Source organism: Cetorhinus maximus, unplaced genomic scaffold, assembly GCF_964194155.1.
Source record: "Cetorhinus maximus unplaced genomic scaffold, sCetMax3.hap1.1 HAP1_SCAFFOLD_1407, whole genome shotgun sequence".
In the NCBI taxonomy this organism is placed as follows: Eukaryota; Metazoa; Chordata; class Chondrichthyes; order Lamniformes; family Cetorhinidae; genus Cetorhinus; species Cetorhinus maximus.
This window is the reverse complement of record NW_027597348.1, coordinates 13,106-27,202: the sequence shown is the minus strand read 5'-3', so window position 1 is coordinate 27,202 and position 14,097 is coordinate 13,106. Positions and strand designations below refer to the sequence as shown.

Below are 14,097 nucleotides of genomic sequence, written 5' to 3'. Positions count from 1 at the left end.
CGGCTGCTGGGGGGGGGAGGGCCTATAATCTTACTCCCACCGCCATTTTCTGACCCTTCTTATTTCCTCGCTACTTCCTGAGCTCCTGAGCCGAGATCCTTTCTCACTAGGGTGATCCTCTATTATCAAGGTCACTCCCACTCCCTTTCCATTTAATGGAAATGTCAAGTACCCTGGAATATTTTGTTTCATGCTTGGTCAACTTGCAACCACACTGCTGATCTCCTGAGCCAAGATCCTTTCTCACTGATGTCCTTATATGATCCTCTATTATCAAGGTCCTTCCCCTTCTTTTCCATCTCATGGAGATGCCAAGCACCCCGGAATAATTGGTTTCCAAACTTGGTCACCTTGCAACCACACTGCTGATCTCTCCTGAGCCGAGATCATTTCTCACTGCCGTCCCTATGTCATCCTCTATTATCAAGGTCACTCCAGCTCCTTGTCCATTAGTCTGTCTTTTCAAAATGTCAAGTACCCTGGGGCACTTGGTTCCCAAACTTGGTCACCTTGCAACCACAACACGGCAATGGCTGACGGTTCAGAACCCGTTTATTTCTATTTGAGCTATTAATACATCTACTTTGTGATGAATGCTTGGTGCGTTCAGGAAAAAAGCCCCTTTAATTTCACTTTTTACCATTTATCCCGGATATGACCTCATGCTCTGAAAGTGCCACTGCGGTTAAACTTTTTTAATCCCTTCCTGTCATACTCTGCTCGTCTTTACTCAAATTGCTAAATTGCTCTGTTGCTTCAATTTCCTCTCTTCAGCTTTCTAAATTTCCCCTCCCCTAACACCCCCGTTCCCCCCTCCCCCATCACCACTTCTCTCCTCTCCCCACCTTTCGGCTTAAAGCCCTATCTTGCAACTGGACAGGGCGTTGGCGAGTCCGCAGCCGAAGTACTGCGTAGAGTTCCGGTCTCCTTACTTAAGGAGCGGCGTACTCGCATTGGGAGCCGTTGGGAGAAGGTTCGCTCGGCCGATTCCCGGGATGAAGGGGGGGGGTTTGTCTCATGGGGAAAGGTTGAGCAGGTTGGGGCCGGTACCCATTGGAGTTTAGAAGAATGAGAGGGGATCTTATTGAGGCAGATAAGATCCTGAGGGGGGGGAGAGGGGGTTGACAGAGTGGATGCTGAGAGGATGTTTCCCCCTCATGGGGGGGTCGGGGGGAATCTAGAACTAGTCGTCGAACCGTTTACAGCACAGAAGGAGGCCGTTCAGCCTATCGAGTCCATGCTGGCTCTCTGAAGAGCAAACCAGTCAGCCTCATTCTCCCACTCGACCCCCGTGGCCCCTGTAAGTTTATTTCCTTCCAGCGTCCATACAATTCCCTTTCGAAATCATCGACTGTTTCTGCTTCCGTCCCCTCACCCCCTCCGCGTTCCAGTTCATTACCATGCGCTTAAAGAAGTTAAAGAAGTTCTTTCTCACATCCACCCCCAACCCTTTCATCTCTTACAGAAATCCTTAAATCTGTGTTCCCAGCCCACCACCCCCCCCCCTCGTGCTTGTACCATTAGCTGATGGGAACAGATTTCCTTTGTCCACCTTATCTAAACCTTGTCCACCTCTATCAAATCTTCCCCCACCCCCCACCTCCTTCGCTCCGAGGAGAACAACCCCAACCCCAGCTTCTCCAACCTCACCTTGTGGTTAAAATCCCTCACCCCTGGAGCCATTCCGGTAAATCTCCTCTCTCCGGCCCTCTCAGGGACCCTCACACCCTTCCTAAAGTGTGGTGACCAGAACTGGACTCAATACTCTAAGTTGTGGCCCAACCAGAGCTTTATAAATGCTCGGCGTAACCTCCCTGCTTTTGTTCTCAATCCCTCTATTTCTGAAGCCCGAGGTCCCATGTGCTTTGCTAATTCCTCTCTCGCTCTGTCATGCCACCTTCAATGGTCTCTGCACATGAACCCCCAGCTCCCTCTGCCCCTGCTCACTCTTCAGAACCGTTCTATTTACGTCTATATTTCCTCTCCCTATCCCCTCTGCCAAATCGCATCGCCTCACACTTCTCCGCATTAAACTCCCTCTGCCGCTTGTCTGCCCCTCCTGCCAGCCTACCCATGGACCTGTTGCAGCCGACTGGCATTGCCCTCGCTGTCTGCCGCTCCTCCCCAGTTTGGTATCATTGCCAAACTTTGAGATTCTACCCTAAGCATAGTCAGCCTTTCCAGTCCCTCCTCCCTCTCAATTATCCATCGTTTGATGAGGAGCGTTTGAAACTTAATGGGTTAGGACAAGTGTGGGGGTGGGGAGTCAGTGAGGACAGGGGTGATAGCGGAATGGAAAGCATAAGAGCAGCTGGGTTTTGGGCAAGATGGGGGGCACTGTAGGATCAGAAGCCCCTTCCAACTAGGAAATTTATGGAAGATAATGTCAAGCCCGCGGACACGCTTTGAACTCATGATTGGAACTATAAATTGACAAAAGCCAAGCTGCAGTCAGCATTACAGGGCTGGGCAGCAAGGGGTTAATTTGGACATTTAATAAAAGGACAGTGACTCATCTAAAGGGTTCAGACATCGACTGACTGCTATCAGGGAACAATGGTACCAGGGAAATGCCATTACCGGCCACCAACTAACGCAATCGAGAAGCCTGATTAACCAATACAGTGGCACAAAGGACATAATCATTCATACAATACTCTCAAGGAATTATGCAACTAAGGTCTGCGCCACAGACAGCAGTACGGGAAGTAGGGTCATTCAAGCCCTCATTAACTTTGGAGCCAGTGTGACATTAATGTGTCACCTCAAACAACAGGAGAAAGTGATAATATACAAACAGCCAGAGAAAGTGATAATATTCGCCTGGATACACCTTTCATGGAAAACCCCGTATTGTTTCACCCGGCAGGGAGCTGATGACATTTGCCTGGACTTTGCGTGGAATCAACCAAATGGACACTGGAACAGCAGGAAATATGTTTTGACATGTCTGAGTTAAATTATCATAAAGGAAGGGCAGGTCTGAGTTGTCTGGGCTGCAGTTGGAAGGAGGGTCAGGGTTGGTCACCTTGACTCAGGCCTACACCGGACAGACCAGCTGTGTTGGGGATTATAAGTTTCAGCCAAACGGTAGTGATATTGGCACGTGGGGTTTTTTTCTCCCTCGAGGTTTCAGGACGAGATGCGGTGTTTTGCCTGTGTGTTTTTTTTGTAAGTTTAAACCGAGCGGTGGGGGACTTGGTGTGGAGTTAGCATTTTTGTAAGGTTAAGCCCGAGTTGTGGTGACTTTGCGACGGGTTACTGGGAGCGGGCTGTTTTAAACATTTTGGGGGCTTTGTGCTGTGGGGTTTGTGGGCGATTCAGTAAAGCGACTGTGAATTATCACAAGAGAGTTGTCTCGCTGGTCATTCTGTTCATTCTGTTCAAGCCGTGCACACTTCACAGAATCACACGGTGCAGAAGAGGCCCTTCGGCTAGGTAAAAAAGTTTTTCCTCACATTGCCCCTAAACCTCCTACCCCTCACCTTGAACTTGTGTCCCTCCCTCGTGACTGACCCTTCGACGAAGGGGAACAGCTGCTCCCTATCCACCCTGTCCATGCCCCTCATAATCTTGTACACCTCAATCTGGTCGCCTCCCTCAGTCTTCTCTGCTCCAACGAAAACAACCCAAGTCTATCCAACCCTCTCTTCATAACTTCAATGTTTCATCCCAGGCAACATCCTGGTGAATCTCCTCTGCACCCCCTCCAGTGCAATCACATCCTCCCTACAATGTGGCGACCAGAACTGCACACAGTGCTCCAGCTGTGCCCTCACCAAGGTTCTATACAACTCCAACATGACCTCCCTACTTTTGTAATCTACGCCTCGATTGATAAAGGCAAGTGTCCCATATGCCTTCTTCACCACCCCCACTAACATGCCCCTCCGCCTTCAGAGATCTATGGACACACACGCCAAGGTCCCTTTGTTCCTCAGAACTTCCTGGTGTCATGCCGTTCACTGAATACTTTCCTTGTCAAATTACTCCTTCCAAAGTGTATCAGCTCACACTTTCCAGGGTTAAATTCCATCTGCCACTTATCTGTCCATTGACCATCCCGTCTATATCTTCCTGTAGCCCAAGACACTCAACCTCACTGTTAACCACCTGGCCAATCTTTGTGTCATCTGCCAACTGGTGTCTCGGACTTGAGTGTTGGGAGGGTCTCTGAGGGAAAAAGGCTCTCCCCCCCACAGTACAGAATGGGACTCCGGCGAGGAAAAATTTCAGCTTAGCACTAAGGCTCTTTTGGCCTGTTTCCAGCTATGAGTTAGGCTTCATCAGCCTGTTTGGAGCTTAAGAGTTAGGCTTCATCGGCCTGTTCCCAGCTTAAGGGTTAGGCTGCATCGGCCTGTTTCCAACCATGAGTTAGGCTCCATCGGCCTGTTTCCAGCTTGAGAGTTAGGCCTCAAAGCCTACTCCTATCCCGGAAGCAGGCCGAAAGGGCCTGTTTTCCGACCAGGTTTGGGGTTTAGGCGTTTCGGCCTGTTCCCCGACTGGACGTTAGGCTTTCGGCCTGGGGTTGCCAACCCTCCAGGATCGGCCTGGAGTCCCCAGGTTGCTGAAGGTCAACCTCCAGGAGGCTGCGTTAAACCCTGGAGCCGAAAAAAAAAAAAAATCATCGGGACGTCGAAAAAGATTTGGGGTTTTGTTTTAAAGAAACAAATCATTTTCTTTGAACATTTCCTTTCGCCAGGTATAAAAATATCGGGGAGAATCGGTCCTACGGCGGGAGGACCGGGCGGGAGCGAGTGTTGGGGGCGGGTGTGGGGTGGGGGGCAGGCCGTGAGCTGCCATATTACGCGGGCGGGCCAATTGAGGCCTACCCAGCATGTCCTGTGCGGGCGAGGGGTGGGGGGGGTGGGAGGAGGAGGAGGAGGAGGGAGAGTCGGTGTGGGGGGGAGGGGGCCTGTGCTGTTGAGTTGGGACATGTTGGCGAAGGTGGGAAAATGAATGAATCGGTCTTGCAAAAGCTTCGGGAAACCTCACCCCGAGCGCCGGATCGGGAACCCCCCCCCCCCCCACCACAACTCCAGGGAACGCGGCAACCCCCCTCCCCCACCCACCACCACCCCCCCCACCGAGACGAGGTGAAGGCAGCCGATTGCGATAGAGAGCGGTGGGCCGCGGCGCTCGAGGGGTTAAGGGTTCGATCCTCGGCCTACTAAAGCAGGCCCACGCACCGGATAGAGGGAGAATGGAAGTGGTGGGGGTGGGGGGAGGGGAGGGGAGCTGGTGACGCTGCCCTCCCGGGATCCTGCATTTCCCGGGGCCCATCCCCCCAACAACTCCCACCCCCCACAAACCCCCCGCTTCCCCCCCTCACCCCCCCCCCCCCCCCCCCGACCAAACCCCCCTCAATTTCATTGAAGTGGAAGGCCTGGCACGGACTCCGGCGTCTTGGCAGGCTTTCAGTTGGCCGGCTGCCCGGGATACCAGCTCGGCTCATTAGCATTCCCCTCGGCGCCCTGTCAGCCGACCAGCTGTACACTCGAAGCTGGCTGGCTGGCATGGCGATTGGCACAGATGGGCCGGGGTGCGTGCCTGGGGTGGGGGGGGAGGGGAGGGGAGGGGAGGGGGAACGTGGTGGATGGGGAGGTGGGGGAGATGGTGGGTAGGCTGGGAGAGGGTTAAAGACAGACAGAGAGAAAGAGAGAGAGAGAGAGAGAGACAGAGAGCGAGAAAGAGACAGAGAGAGAGAGAGAGCGAGCGAGAGAGGGACAGAGAGAGAGAGAGCGAGAAAGAGACAGAGAGAGAGAGAGAGAGGGAGAGAGCGAGAGGGAGAGAGAGAGATAGAAAGAGAGAGGGAGAGAGGGAGATAGAGACAGAGGCAGAGAGAGAGAGAGAGAAGGAAAGAGAGAGAGAGAGAGAGAGCGAGAGACAGAGATACAGAGAGAGAGGGAGAGAGCGAGAGACAGAGAAAGAGAAAAAGAGAACGCTCGATCGAGACAATGGCTGAGAGCGTCCAGAGGAGGAGGAGGAGGAGAGTGTGGAGTGAGGAGGGGGGCAGGTTGGTGGTGCGAGGGGGGGAGGGAGGCAGATTCGCAGGCGCAACACCGACGGGTTCCCTCCGGAGAGGTTAACTGATCGGGGGCCCAGCGACTTCCCACCACCCGCCCCACTCCCCACCCCGCCTCCCCCCACCGACTTTCTCCCAGCCCCCAGGCAGCCACCGGTAACCCACCTTAACCCAGAGCCGAGCGGCAGCTGATGGGTCTCTCACTGCCCTGCCTGCCGCCGCCTCCTCTCAGCAGAGACACAGTCTGGTCCATAAGGCACAGTGGAGTGATCTACTGCGGGTGAGTGACGTCTGCGTCTCACATATCGACTGCCCCCCGGACCACCGCACACCCACCCCCAACACCCGCCTCCCCTCCCCTCCCCTCCCCTCCCCTCACCACGCAACTCCAAACAAACATACAGCAGAAACCGCAAGGCTTTTTGTTCGACATCCAGGATTCAGGGATAAAAGATGCGCTCGATCTTCGAATATTCATTCCACAGCCCGAACCCCCTCGATCAGATTCCAGTCTGTAACTCCCTCCCAGGTATCTGTTATTCTATATATAAACCACCCGAACCCCTCGATTAGATTCCAGCCTGTAACTCACTCTATATATAAACCACCCGAACCCCTCGATTAGATACCAGTCTGTAACTCCCTCCCGGGTATCTGTTATTCTATATATAAACCACCCGAACCCCTCGATTAGATTCCAGTCTGTAACTCCCTCCCAGGTATCTGTTATTCTATATATAAACCACCCGAACCACTCGATTAGATTCCAGTCTGCAACTCCCTCCCGGGTATCTGTTATTCTATATATAAACCACCCGAGCCCCTCGATTAGATTCCAGCCTGTAACTCACTCCCGGGTATCTGTTATTCTATATATAAACCACCCGAACCCCTCGATTAGATTCCTGTCTGTAACTCACTCCCGGGTATCTGTTATTGTATATATAAACCACCCGAACCCCTCGATTAGATTCCAGTCTGTAACTCACTCCCGGGAATCTTTTATTCTATATATAAACCAACCGAACCCCTCGATCAGATCCAGCCTGTAACTCACTCCCGGGTATCTGTTATTCTATATATAAACCACCCGAACCCCTTGATTAGTTTCCAGCCTGTAACTCACTCCCGTGTATCTTTTATTCTATATATAAACCAACTGAACCCCTCGATTAATTTCTAGCCTGTAACTCACTCCCGGGTATCTGTTATTCCATATCTAATCTACCCGAACCCCTCAATTAGATTCCAGCCTGTAACTCACTCCCGGGCGTCTGTTATTCTTTATATAAACCACTCGAACCCCTCGATTAGATTCCAGTCTGTAACTCACTCCCGGGTATCAGTTATTCTATATATAAACCACCCGAACCCCTCGATTAGATTCCAGTCTGTAACTCACTCCCGGGTATCTGTTATTCTATATATAAACCACCCAAGCCCCTCGATTAGATTCCAGTCTGTAACTCACTCCATGGTATCTGTTATTCTATATATAAACCACCCGAACCCCTCGATTAGATTCCAGCCTGTAAATCACTCCCGGGTATCTGTTATTCTATATATAAACCAACCGAACCCCTCGATTAGATTCCAGCCATTTACTCGTTCCCGTGTGTTTGTTATTCTATATATAAACCATGCGAACCCTCGATTAGATTCCAGCCTGTAACTCACTCCTGGGTAACTGTTATTCTATATATAAACCACCCGAACACCTCGATTAGATTCCAGTCTGTAACTCACTCCTGGGTAACTGTTATTCTATATATAAACCAACCGAACCCCTCGATTAGATTCCAGCCTGTAACTCACTCTCGGGTATCTATTATTCTATATATAAACCACCCGAACCCCTCCATTAAATTCCAGTCTCTTACTCACTCCCCGGTATGTGTCATGCTATGTACAAACCATCCGAAGCCCACGATTAGATTCCAGTCTGTAACTCACTCCCGGGTATCTGTTATTCTATATATAAACCACCTGAACCCCTCGATTAGATTCCAGTCTGTAACTCACTCCCGGGTATCTGTTATTCTACATATAAACCACCCGAACCCCTCGATTAGATTCCAGTATGTAACTCACTCCCGGGTATCTGTTATTCTATATATAAACCACCCGAACCCCTCGATTAGATTCCAGCCTGTAACTCACTCCCGGGTATGTGTTCTTCTATGTACAAACCACCCGAACACTTCGATTAGTTTCCAGGCTCTAACTCACGCCCGTGAGTCTGTTATTCTATATATAAACCACCTGAACCACTCGGTTAAATTCCAGCATGTAACTCACTCCCGAGTATGTGTTATTCAATATATAAACCACCCAAACCTCTCGATTAGATTCCAAAATGTAACTCACTCCCGGGTGACTGTTATTCTATATTTAAAACATCCGAACCCCTCAATTAGATTCCAGTCTGTAACTCACTCCCGTGTGTTTGTTATTCTATATATAAACCACGCGAACCCTCGATTAGATTCCAGTCTATAACTCACTCCCGGGTATGTGTTATTCTATATATAAACCACCCGAACCCCTCGATTAGATTCCAGCCTGTAACTCACTCCCGGGTATCTGTTATTCTATATATAAACCAACCGAACCCCTCGATTAGATTCCAGCCTGTAACTCATTCCCGGGTAACTGTTATTCTATATATAAACCACGCGAACCCTCCATTAAATTCCAGTCTCTTACTGACTCCCCGGTATGTGTCATGCTATGTACAAACCATCCGAAGCCCACGATTGGATTCCAGCCTGTAACTCATTCCCGGGTATCTGTTATTCTATATATAAACCACCCGAACACCTCGATTAGATTCCAGTCTGTAACTCACTCCCGGGTATCTGTTATTCTATATATAAACCACCCAAACCCTTCAATTAGATTCCAGCCTATAACTCACTCCCGACTATCAGTCATTCTCTAGATAAATCACCCGAGCCCCTCGATTTGATTCCAATCTGTAACTCACTCCCGGGTATCTGTTATTCTATATATAAACCACGGGAACCCCTCGATTAGATTCCAGTCTGTGACTCACTCCCGGGTATGTGTTATTCTATGTACAAACCACCCGAACACTTCGATTAGTTTCCAGGCTCTGACTCACGCCCGAGTGTCTTTTATTCTACCTATAAACCACCCGAACCCCTCGATTAGATTCCAGTCTGTAACTCACTCCCGGGTATCTGTTATTCTATATATAAACCACCCGAACCCCTCGATTAGATTGCAGCCTGTAACTAACTCCCGGCTATCTGTTATTCTATGTACAAACCACCCGAACCCCTCGATTAGTATACAGGCTGTAACTCACACCCATGTGTCTGTTATTCTTATATAAACTACCCGAACCCCTCGATTAGATTCCAGTCTGTAACTCACTCCTGGGTATCTGTTATTCTATATATAAACCACCCGAGCCCCTCGATTAGATTCCAGTCTGTAACTCACTCCCGGGTACCTGTTATTCTGTATCTAATCTACCCGAACCCCTCAATTAGATTCCAGTCTGTAACTCACTCCCGGGCATCTGTTATTCTTTATATAAACCACTCGAACCCCTCGATTAGATTCCAGTCTGTAACTCTCTCCCTGGTATCTGTTATTCTATATATAAACCACCCGAACCCCTCCATTAGATTCCAGCCTGTAACTCACTCCCGGGTATCTGTTATTCTATATATAAACCACCCGAACTCCTCGATTAGATTCCAGTCTGTAACACACTCCCGGGGATCTGTTATTCTGTATATAAACCACATGAACCGCTCGATTAGATTCCAGCCAGTAACTCACTCCCGGGTATCTGTTATTCCATATATAAATGACCCGAACTCCCCGATTAGGTTCCAGTTAGTAACTCACTCCCAGATATCTGTGATTATATATATCAACCACACGAACCCCTCGATTAGATTCCAGCCTGTAGCTCACTCCCGGGTGTCCAGTATTCTATATATGAACCCCTCGATTAGATTCCAGCCTGTAACTCACTCCCGGGTATCTGTTATTCTATATATAAACTACCCGAACCCCTCGATTAGATTCCAGTCTGCAACTCACTCCCGGGTATGTGTTATTCTATATATAAACCACCCGAACCCCTCGATTAGATTCCAGCCTGTAACTCACTCCCGGGTATCTTTTATTCTATATCTAAACCACCTGAAACCCTCAATTAGATTCCAGTCTGTAACTTACTCCCGGGTATCTGTTATTCTATATATAAACCAACCGAACCCCTCAATTAGATTCCAGTCTGTAACTGACTCCCGGGTATCTGTTATTCTATATATAAACCACCCGAACCCCTCAATTAGATTCCAGCCTGTAACTCACTCCCGGGTATCTTTTATTCTATATAGAAACCAACCGAACCCCTTGATTAGTTTCCAGTCTGTAACTCACTCCCGTGTATCTTTTATTCTATATATAAACCAACTGAACCCCTCGATTAATTTCTAGCCTGTAACTTACTCCCGGGGTTCTGTTATTCCATATCTAATCTACCCGAACCCCTCAATTAGATTCCAGCCTGTAACTCACTCCCGGGCGTCTGTTATTCTTTATATAAACCACTCGAACCCCTCGATTAGATTCCAGGCTGTAACTCTCTCCCTGGTATCAGTTATTCTATATATAAACCACCCGAACCCCTCGATTAGATTCCAGGCTGTAACTCACTCCCGGGTACCTGTTATTCTATATATAAACCACCCGAACCCCTCGATTGGATTCCAGGCTCTGACTCACGCCCGAGTGTCTTTTATTCTACCTATAAACCACCCGAACCCCTCGATTAGATTCCAGCCTGTAACTCACTCCCGGGTACCTGTTATTCTATATATAAACCACCTGAACCACTCGGTTAAATTCCAGCATGTAACTCACTCCCGAGTATGTGTTATTCAATATATAAACCACCCAAACCTCTCGATTAGATTCCAAAATGTAACTCACTCCCGGGTGACTGTTATTCTATATTTAAAACATCCGAACCCCTCAATTAGATTCCAGTCTGTAACTCACTCCCGTGTGTTTGTTATTCTATATATAAACCACGCGAACCCTCGATTAGATTCCAGTCTATAACTCACTCCCGGGTATGTGTTATTCTATATATAAACCACCCGAACCCCTCGATTAGATTCCAGTCTGTAACTCACTCCCGGGTATCTTTTATTCTATATCTAAACCACCTGAAACCCTCAATTAGATTCCAGTCTGTAACTTACTCCCGGGTATCTGTTATTCTATATATAAACCAACCGAACCCCTCAATTAGATTCCAGTCTGTAACTGACTCCCGGGTATCTGTTATTCTATATATAAACCACCCGAACCCCTCAATTAGATTCCAACCTGTAACTCACTCCCGGGTATCTTTTATTCTATATATAAACCAACCGAACCCCTTGATTAGTTTCCAGTCTGTAACTCACTCCCGTGTATCTTTTATTCTATATATAAACCAACTGAACCCCTCGATTAATTTCTAGCCTGTAACTTACTCCCGGGGTTCTGTTATTCCATATCTAATCTACCCGAACCCCTCAATTAGATTCCAGCCTGTAACTCACTCCCGGGCGTCTGTTATTCTTTATATAAACCACTCGAACCCCTCGATTAGATTCCAGGCTGTAACTCTCTCCCTGGTATCAGTTATTCTATATATAAACCACCCGAACCCCTCGATTAGATTCCAACCTGTAACTCACTCCCGGGTACCTGTTATTCTATATATAAACCACCCGAACCCCTCGATTAGATTCCAGGCTGTAACTCACTCCCGGGTACCTGTTATTCTATATATAAACCACCCGAACCCCTCGATTGGATTCCAGGCTGTAACTCACCCCCGGGTATCTGTTATTCTATATATAAACCACCCGAACCCCTCGATTAGATTCCAGCCTGTAACTCACTCCCGGTTATCTGTTATTCTATATATAAACCAACCGAACCCCTCGATTAGATTCCAGCCTGTTAGTCGCTCCCGTGTGTTTGTTATTCTATATATAAACCATGCGAACCCTCGATTTGATTCCAGCCTATAACTCACTCCTGGGTAACTGTTATTCTATATATAAACCACCCGAACGCCTCGATTAGATTCCAGTCTGTAACTCACTCCCGGGTATCTGTTATTCTAGATATAAACCACCCGAACCCCTCGATTAGATTCCAGTCTGTAACTCACTCCCGGCTATCTGTTATTCTATGTACAAACCACCCGAACCCCTCGATTAGTATACAGGCTGTAACTCACACCCATGTGTCTCTTATTCTTATATAAACCACCCGAACCCCTCGATTAGATTCCAGTCTGTAACTCATTCCCGGGTATCTGTTATTCTATATATAAACCACCCGAACCCCTCGATTAGATTCCAGCATGTAACTCAATACCGGGTATCTGTTATACTATATATAAACCACCCGAACCCATCGATTAGTTTCCAGGCTGTAACTCACTCCCGTGTGTCTGTTATTCAGTATATAAACCACCCGAACCCCTGGATTAGATTCCAGTCTGTAACTCACTCCCGGGTATCTGTTATTCTATATATAAACCACCCGAACCACTCGGTTAAATTCCAGCATGTAACTCACTCCCGAGTATGTGTTATTCAATATATAAACCACCCAAACCTTTCGATTAGATTCAATCTGTAACTCAGCCCGGGAATCTGTTATTCTATATATAAACAACCCAAACCCATCGATTAGATTCCAAAATGTAACTCACTCCCGGGTGACTGTTATTCTATATTTAAAACATCCGAACCCCTCAATTAGATTCCAGTCTGTAACTCACTCCCGGGTATCTGTTATTCTATATATAAACCACCCGAACCCCTCGATTAGATTCCAGTCTGTAACTCACTCCCGGGCGTCTGTTATTCTTTATATAAACCACTCGAACCCCACGATTAGATTCCAGTCTGTAACTCACTCCCGGGTATCTGTTATTCTATATATAAACCACCCGAACCCCTCGATTAGATTCCAGTCTGTAACTCACTCCCGGGCGTCTGTTATTCTTTATATAAACCACTCGAACCCCTCGATTAGATTCCAGCCTGTAACTCACTCCCGGGTATCGGTTATTCTATATATAAACCACCCGAACCCCTCGATTAGATTCCAGTCTGTAACTCACTCCCGGGCATCTGATATTCTATATATAAACCACCCGAACCCCTCGATTAGATTCCAGCCTGTAACTCACTCCCGGGTATCTGTTATTCTACATAAAAACCACCCGAACCCCTCGATTAGATTCCAGTCTGTAACTCACTCCCGGGTATCTGTTATTCTATATATAAACCACCCGAACCCCTCGATTAGATTCCAGTCTGTAACTCACTCCCGGGTATCTGTTATTCTATATATAAACCACCCGAACGCCTCGATTAGATTCCAGTCTGTAACTCACTCCCGGGTATCTGTGATTCTATATATAAACCACCTGAACCCCTCGATTAGATTCCAGCCTGTAACTCACTCCCGGGTATCTGTTATTCTATATATAAACCACCTGAACCCCTCGATTAGATTCCAGCCTGTAACTCACTCCCGGATATCTTTTATTCTATATCTAAACCACCTTAACCCCTCAATTAGATTCCAGTCTGTAACTCACTCCCGGGTATCTTTTATTCTATATCTAAACCACCTGAACCCCTCGATTAGATTCCAGCCTGTAACTCACTCCCGGGTATCTGTGATTCTATATATCAACCACCCGAACCCCTCGATTAGATTCCAGCCTGTAACTCACTCCCGTGTATCATTTATTCTACATATAAACCAACTGAACCCCTCGATTAATTTCTCGCCTGTCACGCACTGCCGGGGGTTCTGTTATTCCATATATAATCTACCCGAACCCCTCGATTAGATTCCAGCCTGTAACTCAGTCCCGGGTATCTGTTATTCTATATATAAACCACCCGAAACCCTCGATTAGATTCCAGCCTGTAACTCACTCCCGGGTATCTGTTATACTATGGGCAAACCACCCGAACCCCTCGATTAGATTCCAGCCTGTA

General features: G+C 47.9%; 1 long non-coding RNA gene across 1 annotated transcript; it reads right to left on the bottom strand.

Annotated features, from left to right (window-relative positions):
* Window positions 1-9,393: 9,393 nt before the first annotated feature.
* Window positions 9,394-11,265, bottom strand: LOC144676179 (uncharacterized). The gene is made up of 3 exons (XR_013575261.1): window positions 11,173-11,265; window positions 9,947-10,008; window positions 9,394-9,465 (listed from the first exon to the last, which is right to left on the bottom strand). It is a non-coding gene; the product is annotated as an uncharacterized LOC144676179 (long non-coding RNA).
* Between the last annotated feature and the right edge of the window lie 2,832 nt (window positions 11,266-14,097).